This window comes from Microtus oregoni, unplaced genomic scaffold (genome assembly GCF_018167655.1).
Source record: "Microtus oregoni isolate MIOR12 unplaced genomic scaffold, Mior012 000015F_ref0000493, whole genome shotgun sequence".
NCBI classification, from domain to species: domain Eukaryota; kingdom Metazoa; phylum Chordata; class Mammalia; order Rodentia; family Cricetidae; genus Microtus; species Microtus oregoni.
Genome location: NW_024543074.1, coordinates 22247230 through 22273322, shown reverse-complemented (window position 1 = coordinate 22273322; position 26093 = coordinate 22247230). Strand labels below are relative to the sequence as shown.

Genomic DNA, 26093 nt, shown 5'->3' with positions numbered 1-26093 from the left:
TTTGGAAGAGCAGGCGATGCTCTTAACCACTGAGCCATCTCTCCAGCCCTACTAAATCCTTTTTAAAAGAGGGTAGAAACTTAATCTGCATATGGTCTTTAGAAGTGGGGACTTTGTCTTATGGTTTGTTTGCAGTGTTAGGGATGGAACTGGAACCCAGGGCCTCACATTCTGGACAATCACTCTGCCAAAAAGTTCAAAAGACAGAACTTTGGGAAATGGTTATGCCATTAAGGGAGAGCTTCATGATTGAATCCCAGTGGCTTTAAGGAGCGAGGGAGGGGCGACAACAGAGAGATGTGTGTGCGCTCCTGCCAGGATGTCCTTAGAACCTATCGTTTGGACGCAACCTCCAAAGCTGTGAGGCAAATAACACTCTATGAGTGGTCAGCCTCAGGAGCTTTACTGCATAAAGTGCACGCGGGAGAGGTATAATGAGAAGAGTGGGATAACGCCACACCAAGAATACTAAGGTTCATGTGCTAGTCCTGCTGTAAGCAGTTTATATGTGTTAAGACATTCAGGTGCCACAGCAGCCCAGGACTCCAGAACCCATGCCCCAGTGCCTCAGCCTTCCCTTTCCTACATCTCCTGACACATCCCTCTCCAGCAGAAGGGAAAGAACATTAAACTAAGCATACCATGGAGTTGAAGACTGGAAAAGTTATCTATTCAGACAGGGTTTCTGGGAACTAAAGAGATGGCTCCATGGTTAAGAGCACTGCCCGCTCTTTCAGAGGATCCAGGTTCAATTCCAGGCACCAACATGACACCACACAACTGTCCTGTCCGTAACTTCAGTTTCAGGGGATCTGATGTCTTCTTCTGGCTTCTGAGGGGACTGCACACATATGGTGTACAGACATACATGCAGAAATACCTATATATAAAAATATCTAGACACTTAATAATTTTTTATTTTTTATTTTTTTTAACCCAACCTTCTCATTTTAATAGCAACGTAATTCTGAACAGCGATGTCAAAATTTAGTTTTCAGCACCACACCCGAAGCTTAAGTCACCAACGAGGGATGCTCACTGGGACATGAGGTGCTGCACCCACCTTTAATTACAACTAAATCCAAACCCTACCCCCCACATACCTCTCAAAACCCATCTAACCCGGGTCACAGCCCACCCACAGGACACGCAAGCACAATGGTCAGCTGTGAGCCACAGGGAAACACTGGAGTCCAGGAACGCCAACAGCAATTCTCCTCGAGGCTTAAGCATGTGAGATCCCAGGATTTGTATGTGGTCAGACTCCTTTCACAAACACATAATAGTAACATGCATTTCTGAGAAAAATTTTATTGGCCTTTTGGATAAAATTTATTTGCCAGGAAGGATGATCCCATCATACTTCTGCTGGAACCAGCGCATGGCTTTCTCTTTGCTGATTCTGTGTTTGGCCCCAATGCAGCCTGTCCTGCGCTTCTTGTCTGCGATGCTGAAACCTGGGCTGCCCAGCACCACATACAAGTCCAGGCCATAGATCCCATTGCTTGGGTCATATTTGATGCCCAGGTCAATGTGTTCTTGAATCCCAAAGCCGAAGTTACCAGTGTCTGAGAAGTTATTTTTCCGCAACTCATACTCCTGCACCTTCAGGCCTTTCTCCAGAATCTCTTCTGCCTTGGCTCCACGGACAGTACAATGAACAGCAATCTTTTCATTTCTCCTGATGCCAAGGACCTCACCGTGTACCTAGCTTTGGAAAAGACAGGTGTCTGGCCTGTGAGTTGCTCCAACACCTTGGCTGCCCGGGTCAGTCTGTCCCCGCTCTCCCCAACACAGATATTGAGGCAGAGCTTGTGGATGCGAAGTTCCCGCATGGGGTTCTCCTTTTCACCTTGATCTTGCGACATGAGGGAGAACAGGAAGAGCAACATATGTTTTCTTTCTTTCTTTTTTTTTTTTTTTTTGATTTTTCGAGACAGGGTTTCTCCGTAGCTTTTGGTTCCTGTCCTGGAACTAGCTCTTGTAGGTGGATTCAGCCTGGACAGTATGTTATGGGGCAGGTGGTCACCATTTCCAACTGAGCAGAAAACCACATGCCTCTGTCTTAGTCAGGGTTTCTATTACTGCAATGAAACACCATAACCATAAAGCACGTGAGGAAGGAACGGATTAATTTGGCTTACACTTCCACAATGTTGTTGGGGCAGGGATCTGGAGGCAGGAGCTGAAGCAGAGGCCACAGAGGGGTGAGGGGTGCTGTTCACTGGCTTGCTTCCCCTGGCTGCACTTTCTTATAGAACCCAGGACCACCAGCCCTGGGTTGGCACCACCCACAATGGGCCCTCCCCATCAATCACTAATTAAGAAAATACCTTACAGCCAGATCTAATGGAGGCACTTTCTAATTAAGGTCCCTTCTTTTCAGATAAGTTTAGCTTGTTTCAAATTGGTATAAACGAGCCAACACACTTTCTAAAGAGGCCTGGAATTTGAACTGAGGCCTGGAATGACAATTAATGTTTCACTGGCAAAGATAAAAGAGTGGAGAGGCAAGGCACTCTGGGAAAGAAGGAAAAATGTAAACAATTGCAGAGGCAAAAATGAGCCAGGCACTTGGAAGACTGAGGCAGGGATCACCTGTGCCCAGTTAGAGACCAGTCTAGACAACACAGTGAGACATTATCTTTAAAAAAAAGGGGGGGGACTGGGGAGATGGCTCAGAGGTCCTAGCAACCACGTGGTGGTTTACAACAATCTATAATGAGATCTGGTGCCCTCTTCTGGCATGTAAGCATACATCCTGGCAAAACACTGTATGTATAATAAATATTTTTTTTTTAAAAAAAAAGCAAAAAAAAAAATGATTAGTGTAAGGCTATGGATGTAGCCCACTTGGTAAAATGCAGAAAGTCCTGGGTTTGAGCCCCAGCACCACATAAAACCCAATGTGGTGGTATACACCTGTAATCCCAGCTCTTGGCTGGTAAAGGCAGGAAGGTCAGAAATTCAAGGTAATCCTTTGCTACATAACAAGTTGGAGACCAGCCTGAGATATATGAACTAAGAAGGAAGAGGAGGAAGAAGGAGAAAAAGAAAAGGCATACGGGAACTAGAATGGGTCCCTGATGAAGACACTACTCAAGGGTGTTGCCATAACATGAGCTCAGAGACCTGTGGCTGTTTGAGTGAGAACGGCCCCCATAGGCTCATGTTTGAATAGGATTGGGAGGTGTGGTTTTGTCAGAAGAGGTATGTCACTGGAGGTGGGCTTTGAGGTTCCAAAATCCCACACCAATCCCAGTTAGCTCTCTCTGCCTGGTGGCTATTGCCTCAGTTGTTGCTCCAACACCATGTCTGTCTGCCTGCTATCCTATGCCATGAGGGGCCAGGTACTAGTCCTCAAAACTAAGTCCCTGACAAACTGTTTCTTCTATAAACTGCCTTGGTCATGGTGTTTTGTCACAGCAATAGGGAAGTAATGAAGACAATACCCAACAGAATTTGCAGCTCTTCTTAGACCTGACCTCTCCCCTTCAATGCACACCAGACCTTAGAGGCAATTTCCACTATTCAATTACTGAAAAGCCCTTTAGTTAACATGTCCCCAGTGTCACCAAGATTTATGTTCTAGACACTGTGACTGTGTTAAACACATTGCTTTCACCTTTCTAGTACGTAATACCTCTTGTGGAAGACAGAATCATTTCCCCCACTTTGAAGAAGAGGCCCTGGGTCACAAGACCAGCAAAGGGCAGAGTGATATTCACACTGTGGTTTGGCTACCAGTCATGAGGCTTCAGCAAGCATCCTCACCAGATGCCCTGCTGATAATCGCTGGCGAGAAGCTGCACTTTGGGCAGCACAGGTACAAGAAGCTGATGTGAATTTACCAGCAGGGCTTTTTGTAGGTTTTATTTCTCTTTGATTTTCTGACAGTTCCATCCATCCATACAATGTATGCAATTCTATTCATTTTCCATTACCCTCTGTTATCCCATTTCCTTTTCCTCTGTAGCCATTCTTCTTCCCATCTAGTTCCCCAGTGGCTACATCATTTAAGAAAATGACACACCCTAGCCCTTGCAGAAACCATTAACAATCAATAGCGCCTCAGGATGCGACAAGGCCTCATGGGCACCTCTCCTATCCATGCTGAAAGCCCAATCTTGTCTGTGTATCCACTGCTGCTGTGTGTTCATGACTACAGTGGCACTCCTCCTAAACTGGCTTCAAACTTGTAATCCTCCTGCCTCAGCTTCCTGAGTGCTAGGATTTTACAGGATGTGCCTCCACTCCAGCACCGGCAGAGCTCTTAAGCTATTTGTCCAGGGAACTGGCAGGACCAGAAAGGAACAAAGACAGACTTCTATTTTTTCTCCTTAAAAGGAGGTCTGATATGCCCTGGGGTCTTCAGACGTGTGCCTGTGCTTAGAGAGTCTCTGGTGGTGATGGAGGAAGGTCATTGGTTAAATAAAAAGAAACTGCTTGGCCCTCATTGGTTAGAAGATAGGTGGGAGGAGTAAACAGAACAGAACGCTGGGAGGAAGAGGAAGTGAGCTCAGACTCCACAGGTCTCCTCTCGGGAGCAGACGCCTCAGAGAGAGACGCCATGCTCCCAGCTCCCAGGCAGACGCATGCGATGAAGCTCCGACCCAGGATGGACATAGGCTAGAATCTTCCCGGTAAGCGCACCTAGGGGCGCTACACAGATGATTAGAAATGGGCTAAATTAATATGTGAGAATTAGCCTAGAAGAGGCTAGATAGAAATGGGCCAAGCAGGGATTAAATGAATACAGTTTGTGTGTTGTTATTTCGGGCATAAGCTAGCCAGGCAGCCAGGGTGCTGGGGACGCAGCCCCGCTGCCTTATTACTACATGGTGGTAAGGACACTTAACGACTCTGGAGTTAATTAGCCTCTAGGCATCTCCCTCACATAGGCAGTCTGAACATGGCAGGTGCCTAAGTAAGGATTATAAAGAATAAGATCCTTCTTTTTCTCCTTTTTTGTTACCGGAGATAGAGTTCAGGGCCTTTAAGTGCTTTACCACTGAGCACACCCTCAAGCCCATATGAGGAGCATTTTTTTTAATATTTATTTATTATGTTTACAATATTCTGTCTGTATGCCTGAAGGCCAGAAGAGGGTGCCAGACCTCTTTACAGATGGTTGTGAGCCACCATGTGGTTGCTGGGAATTGAACTCAGGACCTTTGGAAGAGCAGGCAATGCTCTTAACCACTGGGCCATCTCTCCAGCCCGTGAGGAGCATTTTGATTTGTGTATGTGAGGTGTGTGTGGGTACACAGGTGCCACCACACACACACACACACACACACACACACACGGAGGTCAGAGGATGACTTCAGGAGTCAATTCTCTCCTTCCGCTGTAGGTTCTGAAGACTGAGCAGGTCAGGCTTGAAGAGCAAGCACTTGTACTGCCTGAGCCATCTCACTGGCCCCCACTTTGGGGAACATGGGGGGAAACTGAGGTAATAGCTCTATAGCCTGTCCCACACAGACCCCTTCCCAAGTTTCCATGGCTCTGCTGCTCAGAGCTTGAACTTCCTGGAACAGTGTCTGTTCATATGAACAGGGATGCGTGCCTTTCTGGGAGAAGACAAGACCACGTGACTCATTTTCCTGAGGTGCAGCTGTGCTTCTGAGAAACCCGCACACAGGAACTGGAAGCACAGAGGCCGTGAGGCATTGCGGCTCCCTTACAGAGCCAGCTGGGCAGGGGCCCTGTGCAGTGCTCAGAAGTTACCTGCCTTGGGAGGCACTTCTCACAAGCAGCAGCCGTCTCTGGGCCCAGCTTGATCTGCTCTGGGGTGATGAAGCAACAGCCCAGTGGCGCTCCAATCTCTGCCCCGCTGCCTCTGCCTGAGCAGGTCAGCCCTGTGCCCAATTTTCATCTGACAGGCAGAGGACAGATGACACTGGGCCTGTGCCTCTTGACTAATCAGATAGTTCAGGCTCCAGAGGCCTCCTGGGACACAGACATGACTCAGAGGAAACCTGGCTCCCTTCTCAAGACCCAAAGTCTTCTAGACAACTCATTGCCTAATTCTTTATGTGCCATGCCGAATTATCTCCCAGTTTCCTATTTCTGTGTGATTGTGCAAGTTTCTCTCCTAGGAAGCCACATGTTTATCACACGATGGTAGCCACAGGCCACCAGCAGAGGGAGGAAGGATGCTGAGAAGTCCTATTCTGGATCCCATTCTCAAAACTGTGGGTAGTGCCTTCCCATAGCCATCATTCTAAGTATTGGCTCAGCCCAGGGGACCACCACAGCCAGGACGAGATCATGGCTCAGCTTTCAGTTCCCCAGAATGTCCTTCCTTTCCTCTGCATACTCGGGAGGTCCTGGGCTTCAAATGCTCTCTTCCTCTCGGAGGGGCAAATGTGCCCTAAGACCATGAGATCAAATACTGCAGGCTGAGGAGACGAAAACATGCTGTTGTTGCATCTGGCTGACTGGAACCTCAATGCTTGGGTCAGTTCTTCAGGGGGTTCAGGGTTATTTTTGTAAGAGAGACTCTCTCTGTGTCCCACCACAGCGAAGCAGAGAAGAGGAAGCTTACCACAGAGAGGCTCCCTCTCTGGAGCCACACACAGAGCTGTGCTTGTACACAGGCCACACTTCCTCCCAGGCCTGACAGGAACCTTGACTTCTGCAGAGACCACTAAACCCCAACAGCAGTACCCACGGGGACATCTACCCACAGCTGAGCTACTGAGGATTTCCAGTGTGACTTCAGGACCAAAAAAGGAAGAGGTTCTTCTCTTGCCAAAAAATATTATGGCCCCGAGACACAAACAAGCTGGCTTTCCATACAACTCACCTGATAGAAGCAAAAGTATGCAAGTGTCCAAGCACAAGGCAACCACTCCCAACCAGCCCTCATCCTCTGAGCAAGCCAGTGAGGTGACAATACTGCTTGGGAATCATCAGAGTTACAGATACCTTGTTTTAGAGAACAAAACCTCTCTCCAGCTCTGCAGGTGTCAGGGAGGACCGACAGATAAAATGTGCCAAGGTCCCGCTCCCAAGAATGCCGAAGCTGCTGGCTCAGAAGCCACACCACAATTAGCATCCTGTCATTTGCATATTTGTATGCATTTCACGTCTCGCCAGGAGGCCACAGAGAGTATGAAGTATATTGGCCATTTTTTGTTTGGTTTTTCCTTTCTGTGGTGCTGTGTGTTTGTGCTTGCTGAGCAAATGCTCTACCACTGAGCTGTATGTCCAACCCCCTGACTTAGACCATATTTTGTTATTATTATTATCTGTGTGTGTGTGTGTGTGTGTGTGTGTGTGTGTGTGTGTGTGTATGTGCACAAGCAGAGGTCAGAGGACGATTCTTAGGAGCTGGTTCTCTCCTGCCACCTTGTGGAATCCACGGACTAAATTCACGTCACCAGGCCAACATGCCTCTGTCCACTGAGCCATCTTACCACACCCCATCCATAATTGTCTTAACTGCATGTTTACTCAGTAATTTAATTTTCTCTGTTGTAAAAGTCATAGAGTCACAACAAAAATTCCTCTTGATGGGGGCTGGGGCTTCAGCTCAGGGATAGAGCTTGCTTAACACACAAAGCTCTGCCCCTAGGAAAAAAATTCTTTTAGACAATAAGAGCAAACTATGACTCAAATGCACCACCCCACTTAGTACACAACACGCTCTTGAAATCAGAGTGGTTCTGCAGACAGCCCCGGAGCTTCTCAGCCTGATCGTGGGCAGACCATCATCTTTCATTTTCTTCTACTGTCCTGTTACATCAAGTCGGGTGATTTCTACATAAATGAGGAATCACCTCGCGTTGTTCAGGGCCTGTCTGGCCACAGATGCAAAAATGAGACTGTGTGTGGAAACTCTAGTACATCATCCAAATTTGCTCACAGTGTGAGATGTGTGTGGCCCTTGAAGGGTGAGGAGTACTGTCCAGGCCACCAGGAGTAAGGTCTGATCTGTAGTACCCCTTGATAAGAAGATAGCAACTGTTCGGGACAGATAGAGCCTTGAGCTATTTCTTCCTTTAGGCAAGAAGTTCAAAGTTTTAGCATTTAACTGGAAAATAGCCTTCTGCCATCCACTTGCCACGGCTCACCCCCAGTAAGGGCTGTCTCAGGGTCATGAGCTTGTTAGCAATGGAAACAGAGAGAGATGGGGTGCAGGAAGCACTGTTGTGAAAACAGGCAGGGTCCACCACACAAACCTCAGTCCCAGCCTGACAGAAGACAGAGGTGCCTTCCATTCTTGTCGCTCTATAGATGAGGAAATGACAGCATATGCTCAGTACCCTCAGGCTGAGTCAGATCTTAGTGGTCAGAGATGAGATGAGGGGCGGGGAACTTTACACCCACACATTTCCAACATATTCTGGGCATGTTCATTGGGGGAAACTCTGGGAGAGAAAAACCTTGAACTCCTAGTTAGTTAATCACTCCAATTGGCTGCAAGCTTCATAAACATCCGTTTTCATTTTAGTTTTTAAAGACAGAGTCTCAAGCAGCCCAGGCTGGCCTTAAACGCATGCTCCACCTGCTTTAGCATCCCTAGTTCTGGGACTGCAGGAATATAGCTTATTTTATTTATTTATTTATTTGTTTGTTTTTAAGGCCGGGTCTCCCTATAATGTTCTGGTTGGCCCAAAACTCACTCTGTAGACCAGGATGGCCTGCAACTCACAGATCTGCCTCTGCCTACCAAATGTTGGCACACACTAACAAAAGTTGTGTGCCACCACTCCAAACAGGTATATGCCATCTCATTCTGCTCAGCATTTCTGACTTCAGAAGCCTCCACACAATTACATCCTCCAAGGCAGCTACCCAAACCCACAGCAGTGGAAGAGGCGGTGTCTAGGTCAGTTCACCTACACAGATAATGAGGCACAGGACACGCTTGCTAGGAGGACACGATCTTGCTAGTGTGGCTACTGATAGAGCTTCACTAATAGCCCGGGAATGCCTCAACCCAGCCTGTGCCAGACATTAGGCAATCTTGTAAAAATGATCCTCACCCCCTCCCCAAGTCAGGAGTTTACAAGCCCAGTACAAAGGTCAGAACTGATAGTTTCTTTAATCTTAAAAGCAGGGATGCCAACACAGCATTGGCTCTCCTCTCACTCTCCCGGCCTGGCTCAGCTGGCCCTCCCGTCCCGGTTGGAGTGTGCACATCTAATTGCACTGGGTACTACTGCAGTGTATGTGCAGCTTGTGTAGTTCCCTCTCACAGCTGTTCATACCAGCTTCACTGAGCTAGCATCTGGGCTGCTGCTGAGGCTGAGGCAGCTGGAGAGTTCAACAGTGTAGCTAAGATGTGTGTCCTAGAAACAGAATACATCAAGACTCAACACCTGCGCGCTCTCTCTCTCTCTCTCTCTCTCTCTCTCTCTCTCTCTCTCCCTGGTTTTTCAAGAAAGGGTTTCTCTGTAGTTTTGGAGCTGTCCTAGAACTAGCACTTGTAGACGAGGCTGGACACAAACTCACAGAGATCCACCTGCCTCTGCCTCCTGAATGCTGGGATTAAAGGTGTGTGCCACCATCATCTTTAAAGGTGTAAAGTTACAACACCTGCTGTATCTTAATTTAAACTATCTGAACTTTGACTTCATTCAAATGAAGATAACAATGTTGTAGAATATTATTTTAAGACGTGTTACATTTGTTTATGCTGTGGAACATCTGTTTAATGATGCAAAGATGTGTTGCATTCTTCTATGTTGCATTTGTTTAATTCTGTGAAACTATGTTACTTTGCCTGCCTAAAACACCTGATTTGTCTAACAAAGAGCTGAATGGCCAATAGCAAGGCAGGAGAAAGGATAGGCAGGCTGGCAGGCAGAGAGAATACACAGAAGGAGAAATCTGGTAGGGGAGATCAAGAAGCAAGAAAACAAGGAGAGGAAGACTTGAGGGGCAAGCCAGTCACTGAGTAAGAATGAAAGTAAGATATACAGCAGTAAGACAAGGAAAAAGCCCAGAGGCAAAAGGTAGATGGGATAATTTAAGAAAAGTTGGCTAGAAATAAACCAAGCTACAGCTGGGCATGTATAAGAAAGAATAAGCCTCTGTGTGTGATTTATTTGGGAGCTGAGTGGTGGGGGCCCCAAAGAGTTAAAAAAAAAAAAACCAGGACTTGAGAGATGGCTCCGCAGAAAAAAGTGCTTGCCACTAAAGTTTGATGACCAGAGTTTAATCCCCAGAACCCATATTAAGGTGGAAGGACAAGAGTCCACAAAGTTATTCTTTGACTTACACACACACACACACACACACACACACACAATAGCATACATTCACACTCACACATATAACACACAATAATAATTTTTTTAAAGTGAGGATAGTCCTTTCTATGATGTCCCCTGTCTTGGTTGTTTATTATTATTATTTATTTATTAAATATACGACATTCTGCCTTCATGTATGACCACACACCAGAAGAGGGCACCAGATCTCATTACAGATGGTTGTGAGCCACCATGTGGTTGCTGGGAGTTGAACTCAGGACCTCTGGAAGAGCAGCCAGTACTCTTAACCACTGAGCCATCTCTCCTGCGCCTCTTGGTTGGTTTTATATCAACTTTATGTGAGCTAAAGTCATCTGAGAGGAAGGATCCCCAGTTGAAAAAATGCCTTATAAGATCAGGCTGTGGGCAGGCCTGTAGAGCATCTTCTTAATTAGTGATGGATAAGAGGGTCTAGCCATTGTGGGTGGGGATGCCCTGGGCTGTGGTCCTATGTTCTGTAAAAAAGACGGAGTAAGCCATGAGGAGCAAGCCCAGTAAACAGCACTCCTCCGTGGGCTCTGCATCAGCTCCGTGGACTCTGCATCATCAGCTCCTCCCTCCAGGTTCCTGCTCAGTTTGAGTTCCTGTTTTGACTTACCTCAACAGACTGTGATTCAGGATATGTAAGCCAAATAAACCCTTTCCTGTCCTGGTTGCTTTTGGTCATGATGTTTCAACAATATTTCAACAAAATTTCACAGCAATATATTAACCCTAACCAAGACTCCCCCTTCAAAAGTGCTGTGGCGGGGAGATGGAAGGATTGCTCAAGGGTTAAGAGAGCACATACTGTTCTTCTAGAGGAACTGTCTTCATGACTTTTTATTGCTGTGACAAGACACCATGACCAAGGCAATTTATGGAAGAAAGGTCATTGGAATTTGCAGTTTCAGAGGTTGAGTCAGTGACCATATGGCAGTGAGCATGAGATCAGGCAGGCAGACATGACACTGGAGCAGTAGCTGAGAGCTTATACCATGATCCACAAACACATGGCAGAGAAAGGGCTAACTAGAAATGATAACACACCTCCTCAATAAGGCCACACCTCCTAATCCTTTCCAAACAGTTCCGCCAACTGGGGACTAAGCATTCAAATACAGGAGCCTATGAGGGCATTCTCATTCAAATCAACATAGGATCCAAGTTAAGTTCCCAAAATCTGTGTTGAGCAGCTCACAAGCACCTGAAACTCCAGCTTCAGGGAATCTGACGCCCTCTCTGGCCTCCTTGAACATCTGCACCCACATGCATGCACACACACATAAAATGGTAATGGTGGTAATGGGCTCAACTGAGATGGTTGAGAGGACAAATGAGGTAACTGATAAGAGACACCAAGCACAGGCATCCTCCAGCATAGGGGCTGGAAAGGTATCTCAGAGACTAAGAGTGCATACTGCTCTTGCAGAGGACCTGAGTTCAGTTCTCAGCATCCGCATAGGGCAGCTATAACTGCCTGTGACTCCAGCCCCAAGGGGGGTTCAAATGCCTCTGGCCTCCGTAAACACTGCACATGCCACACACACACACACACACACACACACACACACACACACACACACGACCATGCCATTCCTCGTTATTGGGGGGGGGGTTATTGAGTGAAGCAGGGTCTCACTACATAGCTCAGGCTAGCCCCAAACTTGTGAACCACTTGCCTTTGTTGTTTTGGTATTCAAGAGTAACTAGAATAAGAAGATCCACCTAAAAGGAACATAAACCCTTCACCTCAATTTCAGAGCTGTCATGTTTGAAAGAGGCAAGGGCTTCTTGAGATTGACAAGGGTCTCTGAAAAATTTTAAAGACAACAAAAGATACAGATTTGAATTTAATATAAGCTTTCTCAACAAGTGATTTTTCTCCAGGGTGCTGAAGTGAAGGCCCTTTCAGAGCAAATCAAAAACTCTGAGTCCAGCCGGGCGGTGGTGGCGCACGCCTTTAATCCCAGCACTCGGGAGGCAGAGGCAGGCGGATCTCTGTGAGTTCAAGACCAGCCTGGTCTACAAGAGCTAGTTCCAGGACAGGCTCCAAAACCACAGAGAAACCCTGTCTCGAAAAACCAAAAAAAAAAAAAAAAAAAAAAAAAAAAAAAAAAAAACTCTGAGTCCAAAGACTCAGAGTTTCTAAATATTTTCAAAAAGAATAGATATGAAGACCATTTTCTATAATATATAAACTTTGGGGCGGGAGAGGTACGTAATAGGCTTGCTAAAGTGTTTGCTAATGCATGAAGTCCTGGGTTCAGCCCCTGGTACCACATAAATTAGACACGGTGCATTCCTGCAATCCTAGAACACTGGAAGCTAATGCAGGAGGGTCAAACGTTCAAGGCAATGGGATGTCTCAGGTGTTAGGAGCACTTGCTATTCTTGCAAAGGACCAGGATTCGGTTTCCAGTACCCACATGTTGCTCACCAAGCACCTATGGCACACATAGGGTACACATACATACATGTAGGCAAAACATTCAAACATATAATCTTTAAAAATTTTTAGTTGAGTGGTGGTGGCGCAAGCCTTTAATCCCAGTACTAGGGAGGTAGAGGGCAGGCAGATCTCTGTGAGTTTGAGGCCAGCCTGTTCTACAGAATGAGTTCCAGGAAAGCCAGGACTGTTACACAGAGAAACCCTGTCTCAAAAAGCCAAAAGAAAATTGTTTATAAAATAAAGTTCAAGGCCAGAATGGATTACATAGCAAGGCATTATCTTCAAAACACAAACAAACAAAAAGGGGGCCTGAACAGATGGTTCAATGGTTAAGAGTACTTGTTGCTCTTGCAGAGACCCAGATTTAATTCCCAGTACTCACTTGGTGGCTCACAACCATCAGTAACTCTAGTTCCAGGGGGTCTGACACGCTCTGCTGATCTCCTTGGGCAACAGGCACAAATGTGGTATATAGACATACACACAGTCAAATAAATATATCTAAAAAAAATTGTTTGAACCTTAAAGTTAGAATGCTTAGCATATATGATGTCCTGGATTTGGTCCCTAGCTCTCCCCTCCCCACCAATACACACACACCCCTTGGGATAGGCATGAACTTTAGAGCAAGGTCATGTTTCAACTCAGAGGAATGTCTTTTATTTGTTGCTTGTTTGTTTGTTTGGTTTGGTTTAGTTTTGAGACAGGGTTCCTCTATGGATCTCTAGCTGTCCTGGAACTCACTTTATAGACCAGACTGACCTTGAACTCAAAGATCCACCTGCCTCTGCCTCCAAAGTGCTGGGATTAAAGGCACGTTTCCCCATGGCCTGGCTCCCAGAAGAATGTCTTTGATATCAGACTCCGCTATTCTAGAGCCCCACAGTTTAGATTCAACAGAAATCTCTGTGGTGTGTGGCACGTATCTAATCTTGACTGCTTGGAGATCGAGGATGGAGGACCTAAGTTTGCTGACCAGCCTGGGAAGCTATATAGTAAATTAAAGGGCAGATTAGCCTACTTAAACAAAACCATTTAAAGATTAAAGACTAAAAGAAAGGCACTATGGAATGGGGTACGGGATGGGGGGACTGCCAGGGATGTACCTAGTGATAGGATGCCTGCCAGCCATGCACAAGCTCAGAGTTCAATCCCCAGCACTACACACAGACAAGAAAATCTCTATTTCTGTTACTCACGTTAGATTTTAGTGTGGCCACTCATTCTCAGTTGCAGATTGAATGACTATCCCTGGCTACTTCCTATTTTCTCAGCGCACAGTCCTCAAAGACAAGCGTGCCTTGCCTCCGCCTCACACTGCTAAGGGCACGTCTATGAGCGGGTCTGATTCTCAGTGGATCCCAGCTCTCCTGAGCTCTTCGGTGTATGAAACATTCTTTTCACGTTTCCATGTGCTATCTCTTAGAAAATGTTATGGGGGATTTGATGATCCTGTTAGCAAAGGAAAGATAATCCAGTCACTATTTCTAACCTGCAGCCCCTTGAGAAAATCTCCACAAGGTTGCTGATCTTAGGAACATCAAACTGATGGTTTGGAGACAAAGTCACCAAGAGGCCTCAGTTGCCTCCCCTACCCCAGCTAGTTTCTCCACTTGTCCTGCTGAATGTCAGGTCGCCAGGTCAAGGGGGACTCTTGGCTATGGCTTCCAACCCCAGCAGAGCCAGTGAATGGTCCCTTGGCAGGATAGGGAGGTCCTGGTCATGTGAAGGCTCTGTGGCTTTTAAACATGAAATCCTGCACCCACAGTGGATGATTGAGGGCAAGCAGAATTGCCTTCTTTTGTACTCAAGACTAGTCTAACATCAAAGGAGAAGCCCTGTTGCTATATGGGGATGGAGGAAGCAGCCTGTTTTCTGGGATTTAGATAGTAATCAAGATGCAAACACTGTCATAGCTTGGACCCTTCCTAAGAGGCAGCTGCAGCAACCTTCTTGGGGCTCTGTCTTGTGAGGTGACAAGCCCAGGGGAAAGCAGATGTGACCCGGGGGTGTACCCTGCCACCTCCCACAGTAATGGCCAGCAGGCAGGCAGCAAGGGGCATTCCAGGAGGTGCCAACTGAAGTGGGAGATGACACCAGATTACACTTTGTTTAGGTTTTAAAATAAGTAAAGTTTTCATTTCCTAGACTCCAGTGTAGGGTTGGCGGCTTTCTTGAGCAGAGGCAAGAAAGAGAAGGCACAGCCCCAGCTGCCAGGGGCAGGGCCAGCCCACATCCTCTTGGGCCCCCTTACAGCTCACTGGGCTGGTATCTGAATCTCGGATTTCCCCTAGAGGCATGTTGGAATAACCATTTTGTACAACCTTCCCTGGCAGAAGTTAAACATGTCTTTACGTAGAGCTTAAAATGGCCCAGCCAAAGAGAAAGGTTAAGTCCAAGCAAGGTTGACTGGATCAAATCAAGCAAGGCCCTGTCCAGCTCAGGTCTCTGAGAGGAAAGAGTGGAACAAGGTTGAAGGCCTCAGCCCCACCCAGTATCTCTGCCTCAGATCAATCTTAGCATTTAAGAACTATACTCCTGGGGTTGGAGAGAGTGCTGGGCTGTTACTGCTTGCCTTACAAGAGTAAGAAATCAGTTCCACCCCCATAATCCATGTTAAAAACAAACCAAAAAACAAAACAAAAAAGCTCTTGGGTGTGGTGGTGAGTCTGTAATCCCGGTGCCAGCCGAGAGCTGGCCAGCCTAGCCTACTCAGGCAGTTCTGAGCTGTTGGGAAACCCTAAGGCAAAGAAAAAAAAAAGCAGATCGAACACAGGCAGCCACACACAAAACATTTGCCTAAGTAAGGCTTCTTCATGTGTTTTCAAGAGCTGTGGACTACTTCTCAGAAGGCACCAGCTCTTTAAAATGAGGTGGCCATTAGTTTGTTACGTCGGGGCTCAGGTTTCTCTACTATAAAGCAGGTTTCTAATACAAACTTTCACCAGGGTGTAGTACACATGTTAACCCAGCATCCTGGAGGCCGAGGCAGAAGGGTTGGAAGTTTAAGAACCTGACTGTGCCGCATAGGGAGTTCAGGTTAGCCAGGGCTCTATAATGCCACCTTATCTCAGAAAACAAAACTAAATAGTAATAATTATTGCCTCTTATGGTTGTTGTAAGAATCAAACAGTGCACAGATTAGATACAAATCCTTTAAAGTGTGCCATAGAAGGACAAAATGAAGGATAAACAGCACACAACACACCATTAACTTCAAGTTCCCTGGGGTAACTGGCATGTTCTATTGCAAGTATTTCAGTAATTTATTTATTTTTATTCTGGAAAAAAATAATTTGAGTGTTTAGTAAAGGACTTTTGCCTTGGTAGTCAGAAGTTGATTTAAAACACCTTTTTTCCCCCCAATAACTAGGCAGTGGTGGTGCATGCCTTTAATCCCAGCACTGCAGAGACAGGCATTTGGATCTGAGTTCAAGGCCAGCCTGGTCTACAGACCAAGTTTCAGGACAGCCAGGGCTACACAAGAAACCCTGCTTCAAAAAAACAAAAATAAAATTTAAATTACTTTTAAGTGTATGGGTGCTGTATCTGCATCTATATCTATGTACCAATATGTGTAAGGTGCCCATGAAGACCAGAAGAGCGTATCAGATCCCCTAGAGCTGTGGTTACTGGTGGTTGTGGGGCATGATGTAGGTGTTGGGAATTGAGTTCAGGTCCTTTGGAAGAGCAACCAGTGGGGGGTTTTGTTGTTGTTTGTTTGTTTGATTCAAGACAGGGTTTCTCTGTAGCCCTGGCTGTCATGGAACTCACGAAGTAGACCAGGCTGGCCTCGAACTCATAGAGATCCACCTTGCCTCTGCCTCGAGAGTGCTAGGATTAACAGCGTGTGCCACCACCGCCAGTGTTCTTAATCACTCCAGCTCCCTTAGTGCGTTTCTTTTATTATCTTCATTTAAGTGAGGGGGTGGAAAGGGAGAGAAAGGAAGAGAGAGGGAGAGAGGGAGAAGGAGAATGAATCAGAATGCAAGAGAGTACACATATGTACAGGTGCTCCCAGAAGCCAGAAAAGGTACCAGCAGATCCCAGATCCTCTGGAGCCGGAGTTAAAGCGTTTGCGAGCAGGCTGCAGTGGGTGCTGGGAGCCAAAAGTGGACCCTCTAGAAGAGCAGCAAGCACTCCTGGCCATTGAGCCATCTCTCCAGTCCTGAGATGTTGAGTTTTGAAACATAACTTCGAGCACTTGGGAGGATCTCTGAGAGTTTAAGTCTAGCCTGAGCTAAATATGACCCTATCAAAAAAAACAAACAACAACAACAACAAAAAAAAAAACCCACCCCCTCCAACAACAAAACTGAGATCTTCATGCTAACTTTTTCCCCGCTTTGGTAACAGGCTCACCCTGCCATTTCTGGCTTTTACACGATATCGAAGACACCGATTCAGGTCCTGACGCTTGTACAGCAAACAGTTAACTCACCAAGCCAACCCTCATACTGGGGCTAAAGACCACGCCTGGCTCCCAGGTCTTATTTTTTAAAGATCGATTATTATTATTATTTTAATATTTATTTATTTATTATGTATACACTATTCTGTCTGTATGCCTGAAGGCCAGAAGAGGGCGCCAGACCTCTTTACAGGTGGTTGTGAGCCACCATGTGGTTGCTGGGAATTGAACTCAGGACCTTTGGAAGAGCAGGCAATGCTCTTAACCACTGAGCCATCTCTCCACCCCATTATTATTATTATTATTATTATTATTATTATTATTATTATTATTATATTTTTGAGACAGGGTTTCTCCGTAGCTTTTTTGGAACCTTATTATTTTATAATTTCTTAGGTGGCACCTCTTAGAAGATGAGCCACTTGAGCCACTTTGGGGCCACTGCTATCAGACTGACCTCCCTGCTACTGTCTAGGAAAGAGGTGTGAGCAGACGCACTGAGTTCTAAGGGTTTAAAGAAGCATCCAGAGCACCAAGTGAGTCCCTGGGGTGCCTAGGATGTGGTGGATGCTAGAAGCTGCCTTGAGAGGTTTTCCTGGGAAAGGTGTCACTTGACAGCTCCATGTGTAATCTGGAACAAAGGAGGTGTGAGGAGCAGCCATCCAGGGCATCCAAGCTGCCGAAGCACTGAGGAATCAGTATCTTCTCTAACAGCAGCAGCTGTGCTGGGTTTCTCACCAGCATGCCCCACCAAAACTTGCTGGCCTGTGAGAGGCAGTCTTAGAACCTCCCTGTGGGAGTGGGGGGCTGGCTCCTAGCAAGATCAGGTTCTCTGCCAACCTAGGAGACCATCAGCACTGACGTGGCTTCCTTTCTGACAGAGAGAGGAGCTTCAGGGGGAGGCTACTGAGTTTTCTGTGGACACGGGAGCTGAAGAAATATGGCAGAATCCCAAAGGACGTGTGAAAAGTAGTGGACCAGATACTGCCACTCCTAGGCCTTCTGGTCCGCCAACAAAGGTGTGCCATTTGCTGTCTTTTGAACAGCAGTGGTTGGTTGCCAACTGTGTATAAAGAGCAACCTTGAGTCAATCAAGCCAGCTAGACATGGCAAGCCCTTATCATGTTGTCTGCATCCATGCTCTTAGGTTTCTGTGAACAGCATTTATGTAGTGAATGCCATTTATCAACCTAGTCTCACAGGAGGACCCCCAGTCCTTGAAGCAGAATGTAGCCCCTGTGGTGCTGCCAAGCACAACCAGAGATCAGTAATATTTGGGTCAACGGTGCCTGCGTCCCTGTTCCTAGATATGAGTAGTTTATGGTAGTGCAGAATTGACCTCCCATGTGCCATAAAGTCATACAATGCTTTACTCTCTGGACCTGTTCTGAAGTGGGTGTGTTTTATTGTCTACATCCTTCTTTTTTAACCTTCTGATTCCTGGTCGCTTGGTTACTCCACCAACACTGAGAACTCTACAAAAAGTCTTTTGTTGACCTTTTTATTGATTGGATTGGAGGCTATAAGCACTACAGAATAATTTTTAAAACATCAGGAAAGGTTCCATTTATCAAAGTCCAGCAGGTACACCCAACTATTTATAAATTCAACAAACTTAGAAACCACAGCGAAGCAGTCATAACTACAGAGATCTCCACTCCTGAACGATACACACACATTTTCCATGCCACCCACATCAAAATTAATGAAGGCACTTTTTTCAGGGCAAGGGGGAAAAACAGACACAGAAGCTCAGTTACCTTGGGACTGTGGGGCTATCACTTGTCACCTGGAGAGAAAGCTCTGACACTACCCGGGAATCCCCCTTCTCTGGGGCTCAGATAGGAGGGAGGGAGTAGGTATAGTCACAGAAGCTGAGCATGAGGCTGGCCACTGTGTTTTCTCTAGAGCTAAAGGTCACTGTGCCCCCCCCCCCCGCTTGCAGGCTCCAAACACAAGTGGATTATTTTATCAGCTGTCTCACAATGCCTTATCTACTCACACACAATTCAAAAAGAACTTTCCCACCCTGTTTTATTTGGAATGCTTTAAGTTCTTAAGAAAATTGGTGCCTTTTTCTTTTTTCTTTTCTTTTTGGCTCCTTTTCAATGTCAACCTTTGGGTTGTGGGGGCAGAAAGGGACCTATATTTAAACTCACTAGACATTCATTACCACCTGACAGAAACCTTAGGGAAGCCTGCCAAACCCTAGTGTCTGGACTTTGGCTATTCAGAATCCCCTGGGTGGATAAAAATACAGATTCCAGAGTTTGGTGCTATGGCATACGCCTATAGTCCCAGCCTTTCAAAAAGCTAAAGCAGAAAAGTGGCTTCCTGAGGGTGGAAGATCTGGGCCAGCATGGAAGACAAAGCAAGACTCCTTTTAAAGGGGAAGGGAGGGCAGTACAACAGCTCAGTGAGCAAAGGTGTTTACCTGACTTGGGTCCCTAGGACACACATGGCAGAGAGAACCAAACCCCACCAGTTGTCCTCTGACCTCCATTCATGGGCTGTGGCACTTGCACATTCCCAAAATGAATACCTTCTTAAATGTTTACACACACACACACACACACACACACACACACGTTTTCTTCAGTAGTCCCAAATCTTGGTTCATCCAACACCAGCTGCCTCCACCATGCCATCCAAAAATGACCCCAGTGAGGTCAAAGTCGTGCTCCTGAAGTTCACGGGAGATGATTCCAGTCCACATCCACCCTGGCCCCTAGACTGGTCCCCCTGGGTCTGTCTAAAAAAAATGATGATGATACTGCCAAGGCAACAGTGATTGGAAAGGTCTAAGGAATACAGTAAAGGTGATCATTCAGGACAGACCCAGATGAGGTGACACCTTCTGCCCTGTCCTGATCACCAGAGCCCCTGAGGAACCACCAAGAGAAAAAGCAGCAGAAAAACATAAAACACAGCAGAAATAACACTTCTGATGAGACTGACAACACTGACCAACAGATCCTTCACCTGTTTTATTTTGTTGGTTTGGTTTGGTTTTGGTTTTTGTTTGGGTCAGGTTTTCTCTATGTAGCACTGGCTATCTTGAAGCTTGCTGTGTAGACCAGGCTGACTTTGAAATCACAGACATCATCCTGTTTCTGCCTCCTGAGTGGTGGAATTAAAGTATGCAACACCACACCTCTAACACCAGTCTTTAGCCAGAGAACTTTCTAGAACTATTTAGGAGATCCTCAGCACTTCACAGTTTGTAGACAGCTGTGTGGATGGCAATACCTCAATGACATCACAGATGACATCAGCAACGGTGCAATGGGATGCACAGCTACTTAAGAAGTAGCAAAAGAACTTCAATAAAAGATAATCTGACCCCCCAAATTATATGTGTGTGTACATACATACATACATACAGGTAGAAGAAATCTGTCCATTCATTAATTTTTTGGGACACTGTGTAACCCAGTTAGCCTCAAAACTCTAATTCCAGGGATGGAGAGATGTTTCCAAGGTTAAAAGCACAGGCTACTCCTACAGAGGACCCATGTTTATTTCCCAGCACCCAACTGCTAATGGTTCTCAACCATCTGTAACTCCAGTTCCAGGGAATCTAATGTCCTCTTCTGGTCTCTTCAGGTATACAATACACATGCAATACACAGACAAAATGCATGCAGACAAAAAACATCCCCCAAATTAAAACAAACAAACAAACACAGTGCAAATCTCCTGCCTCAGCTTTCCAAGTGCTGGAATTATAGGTGTGTATCATCATGCCTGCCTAGGAAGCTGCTTTAAAAAAAAAAAATCACATTGCTCACTTATTTGGGGAAGGTTCCGTGCAGAGATCAGAGGACAACTTACAGGAGTCAGTTTTCTCCTTCCACCATGAGGGTCTTGGGAATCAAACTCAAATTGGTAAGCGTAGCATCAAGTGCCTTTACCCAGTGAGCCATCTCACCAGCCTCTGAAGTTCCTGTCCTAGAATGCTCTTACAGATGATTTAACAAGCAGTCAACTTTTTAAAAAATGTATTCATCTGTGTGTGTGTGGGGGGGGGCAGGAGACAGAGACAGACAACTCAGAGGCCAGAAGATGGTAATGAGTGTCAATTCTCTGCCAATTGTTTTGAGGTAGGGTCTCTTTCTGAAATGAGGGCTTGTACTTTTCTTGGCTAAGCCCAGAAAGCCCCAGTGATCCTCCTGTCTCCACACTTACTTAGAGCTGGAGTTACAGGTGTGCACCGGACACCCGGCTTGTTACATGGGTGCTGGGTCAGAAGTCTGGCCCTCATGATGGCAGAGGAAGCACTCTTAACATCTGAGCCATCTCCCTAGCCTCTAGTCAGTTCTTTATCTAGACTACTTCAGAAGCAGATGAACACTAATGGTCTAATAATTTCCTCAATCTCTGTTTAGGATTAATCAGCAAACACTTACCAGGTAGACAGGTGACAAATGATGCTCCAGTAGCTACTAGGGAAACAAAGGTGACTGATAGGTATTTACTGATAAGGGTTCTCTAGCTCAGCTACACAACTGAAGATGGGGAATGTAGCTCAGTCGGCAGAGCACATGCCTACCATCGAGGAAGACCTGGACAAACAAATAAGTAAACTCTAGGTTCTTCTTTTGTTTTCACAGAAGATGAGACCCTGTGGATTACTTCTGCACCAATATGGTATGGCAGGCCAAGCCCACCTCAAAAACTTACTTTGCTCAACTGCCGACTGAGATGAACCTAGCAAACAGGATACACCATGAAAGACCTGATTAACAGCACCACCAAACAGCAAGAAGCAGTTTGGAGAGAAAAAACTGCACCCATATTCCCAAATATTGTTTATAAATATTCTTTTACATTTAAAGGGAAATATGATATAGAAATGAATAATTTGCATTGGTATGGATTTTGCTTTATTGATATAAATTTAAGGTCAATCTTTATATATATATATATTTCTGCTCTTGATTAAGGTATTGTGATTGTGTAGTTCATTTACAAATGTAATGTATAATTGAAAATATAGGTTGTTAATGGATAATCATCGATAATAGTCAAGCTTGTAGTCATGTTAGTAGATTTTCTAGATATATAGAGATATATTTCAGTTAGGCATTATTCATCTTTCAAAGACTACAGAGGAAGACCTGAGTTCAGCCCCCCAGCACAATGTAAACAAGGCACGGTAGCACACAGTAGTAAGCCCAGTTTTTGAGGGGCAGAGTTAGGAGGCTCAGAACAAGTTTGAGGGCAGCCTGAGCTACACAGTGAGCCCCTGTCTCAGAACAAACCTACAGATAAACAAGTAAACTCTAGTAAGTGGCAGGACAGCTGTAAAGGTATGTGGTCTGTCTCCAGAGCCTGCAGCCTTTATCACCAGAGGCCAGGATCTGCTTCCAGAAAACCCAGTAAAGCAGAATCAAGATATAGAGATAGGTAATCGGAATAGTGGTTTGACTCAAGAGGGTTTTTTTTTGTTTTTTGAGACACGGTTTCTCTGTGTAGCCGTGGCTATCCTGGAACTCACTCTGTAGACCAGGCTAGCCTCCAATTCACAGAGATCCTCTTGCCTCTGCCTCCCAGGTGCTGGATTAAAGGTGTGTGACACCACTGCTCATCTTGGGATTTTTTTAAATTGTTTGCCAAACAACTCTCCTTGACCGGAGCTACAAATAATGAGCTCATCCTATGTAAGCACGGCACAGGGTTTCTTCCAGTGAGCTTCAGCCCCGAGAGGAAGAAGGCCCATCATTTCTACAGGTCAGTTTCTAAAACTTCTTGATTTCATCATGTACTAGGGAAGAAGTCAAGCCAGTCTGTGAACCATGAAACTGCAGATTCTGCCGACTTTTTCCATAACCTGTGCCGGAGCTGACTCCCCTAGATGTTGATTTAGAGGACAGAGAAAGCTGTCGGTCGGTCTGGGACCCGAACAGCAAACCTAGGGTCAGGGTCACCGTCAGAGCAAGAGGACGCTTAGTTACTGCCATTTTAGTGGATATACATATTATTGAGTTTGTCCTCTGTGCTTCTCAGAGGCTACGGTAAGCCGCAGCAACACTTCTGTCTTGCCCTTAGTGATAGGCAGTGGTCAGGCACACCACTGTGCCTACCAATCATCAGGAGCTGGGAAGTGCCATCCTTAAACCCAGTGATCAGTTGGTGAGAGTCTTCAACTTCAAATAAAGGTTGACATCTGGACTTAGGCATGGTAGCATATGCCTGAGATCCCAGGACTTGGAAAGTGAAGGCAAGAGGATAAGCCCTGGCTCTATAGTGAGTTCAAGGACAAGCTAGGTAGTAGTGATTGATGTGGGAGGGCCCAGCTCACTGTGCGTGGTATCACTGGGTAGGTGGCCCTAGGACCTGTAAGGAAGCAAGACAAGCATACCATGAACAAGCCAATAACCATCGTTCTCCCAAGGGCTTTGTCCTGACTCCAGGTTCTTGCCTTGAGCTTCTGTCCTGATTTCCCTCGATCATGGACTACGACATGGAAGTGTAATATTTTTCCACCCCACCTTGTTTTGGTCACAGCCTTTATCTCAGCAACAGAACACACACACACACACACACACACACACACACACACACACACACATGAGGTTCAGCTCCCAGAACACTGAGGAAGTCTGGCTACCTGAGATGACATTACCTTAACATAATCACTACAATCCGGGGACATGATTGTTACATTCCAAGGTCTGAGACCTAGTCAAGGTGATGGAGAAAAAGCTTATTAGCCAGCTCAGAGGTACACTAGGAAAAAAAGACATTTTTGTCTTCCGTGAAAAAACCCTTAATACAAGGAATGTATCCTTAAGCGCCTAGAGTGACTAGTGTAACACTGGTAGATACAGATATCTAAGTCACACTTAGTATGCGCCAGACTGAACACACATTAACCCATTTCCATACTTGTGAAGCAAACTATTATAAACCCCATTTTTTAGGGAAGGAAAGCGAGGCCACTGAGTTCTGTAATTTGGTCATGGTCATGCAGCTAAACCAAGCAGAGGCAGACACAAAGCCAGGAAGCGACCCCCACCTTGAGTTTGGCTCTGCCCACTGCCCTCCATACCCTCAGTCCTTGTAGATAAAAGGGTCAGGGGAAAAAGGTTAGAATCCCTGGCAAAATTCCATCTAGTCTATCTGTCAATCTCCCCATCTGTCAAGAAAAGACAGAAGTACATATATTGACAGAAAAATCTCCAAATTAAAAAAAAATCCATTTTATTTTAACCCTCTGCAGTTCAAACAAAGCAGGTCATCCATACTTCTGAACTTGGAGCACTGCCACAGCTGCCTCCTGCCTGACCAAAGGTCCCCGTTGGGGACTGTGGGTCTAGAGACCAGAGGGAGTTCCCTCTGCAAACAATAGCTCTTTCAGGCCCACTGATATGAATAATTAGTTTTAGCATTGCTGCCCACAAAGATTACCAACAAGCCCAACATTCAGAAAGCAACTTGATGCCCTTCTAAGATAAAGAAGACAGGCGTGGGAGATCCTGGGGCGCCTTGGGGGAGCCCCATCTTGAAATCTAGTGAGGCTACGTGTGTTCAAAGGAAGGGGTGGATACTGGCCTAGCCCGTGCACCTCCTCTGGTCTAGTTGCCGCAGTGGGGTCTAAGGGTGTCTGCAAGACTCATTAGCGCTGTGACATGCTGTGGCTTTCACTGCTGTCAGTGTGAGTGGGCTCCAGATTCCTCAAGATGCTTTAAAATAAGACAAAAAGGCACAATTATGCAGCCAAGCAAAGACAAGGCAGCTGCATACAAAGCAGGGCTTTCTCCATAATAGGATCACAACCCAGCTAGACCTTGTGGAGGTCTCCCTGACGGGCTCCAGCTGAGAGGCATCTGTAATTGGATGCTTCATTGCTCCAGCTCTTAGATTATTCAAAGTGCAGGATTTCCAGAAGCCTCGGGTTTCAATTAAGAATACGACCAGGCAACATGATGAGCATAATACTATTTTTCAGCCTGGCAGTTTATTTCAGCAATGCTCATGGCCACACTAGTAATGACAGTGACCAGGTTAGCCAGCCTGCTATGTACCAGGTACTGTCCAAAGGGCTTGATAAATACATGCTGATTTGTATAATCTTCACCCAACTTAATTAAACATGGGTTTTATATTAGTATGGTTGCCATGGTGTACAGATACAGACACTAAGACACAAAAAGGCCCAGAAACTTATCAAGGTCAGGCAACAATTACGTGAAAGAGCTAGGACTTGCGGCTAAGTAATATAGCCCCAGACCCTGATACTGCACTAGGGACTTGGCGTTTACACAGCTCTAACTGTAAGTCACGCCCTGTGCCACTTGCTTTTTGTACATTATTTTTTTAAACTCGTGTGTGTGTGTGTGTGTGTGTGTGATGTTGGGAATCAAATTTATGGCCTCACACAAATTTATGGCAAGTCCCCTATCACCTGAGTTACATCCCCAGGCTTCACTTAATCTTAACACAAAAGGAGGTAAAATCATCCCTATTGTTCAGAAAAGAAAATATCTCTACCGAGAGGAGAAGTAATCTAGTTCATGGAGCAAATTTACAAATAGCTACAGAGGCATGGCTGTAAAGCTAGTCCATTAGTTACACTAGGAATAACTTGTTTTGGCTCACAGTCTCAGCGAGTTGCAGCCCATCATAGGAAGGCACTGGGAGAATCTTCGTCCAAGACAACACAGTCTTATACAGCTGTTCACAAAGCAATGAACTGAGAAGCAGCAAGTGATGGGGAACTAGGAACCCCATCATAATCTTCAATGGCCTTCCTCTCGTGACCTGCTTCCTTCAGCCAGGACCCACCCACCTCTGTTTTTGTCTTTGTTTTAGGACAGGGTTTCTCTGTGTAGCCTTGGTTGTCCTGAAACTCACTCTAGCTTTGAATTCACAGAGATCAGCTTGCCTCTACTTTCTGAATGCTGGCATTAAAGGTTGCGCCACCACAACCCAGCCATGGCCCACAAATTAAAGGTTCCAGAGCATCCACAAATAGTGT

The 26093-nt window shown here is 45.9% G+C and overlaps 1 pseudogene; it reads right to left on the bottom strand.

Moving 5' to 3' along the window:
• Positions 1-1286: 1286 nt before the first annotated feature.
• On the bottom strand, positions 1287-2179 carry LOC121457035 (annotated as a pseudogene).
• Between the last annotated feature and the right edge of the window lie 23914 nt (positions 2180-26093).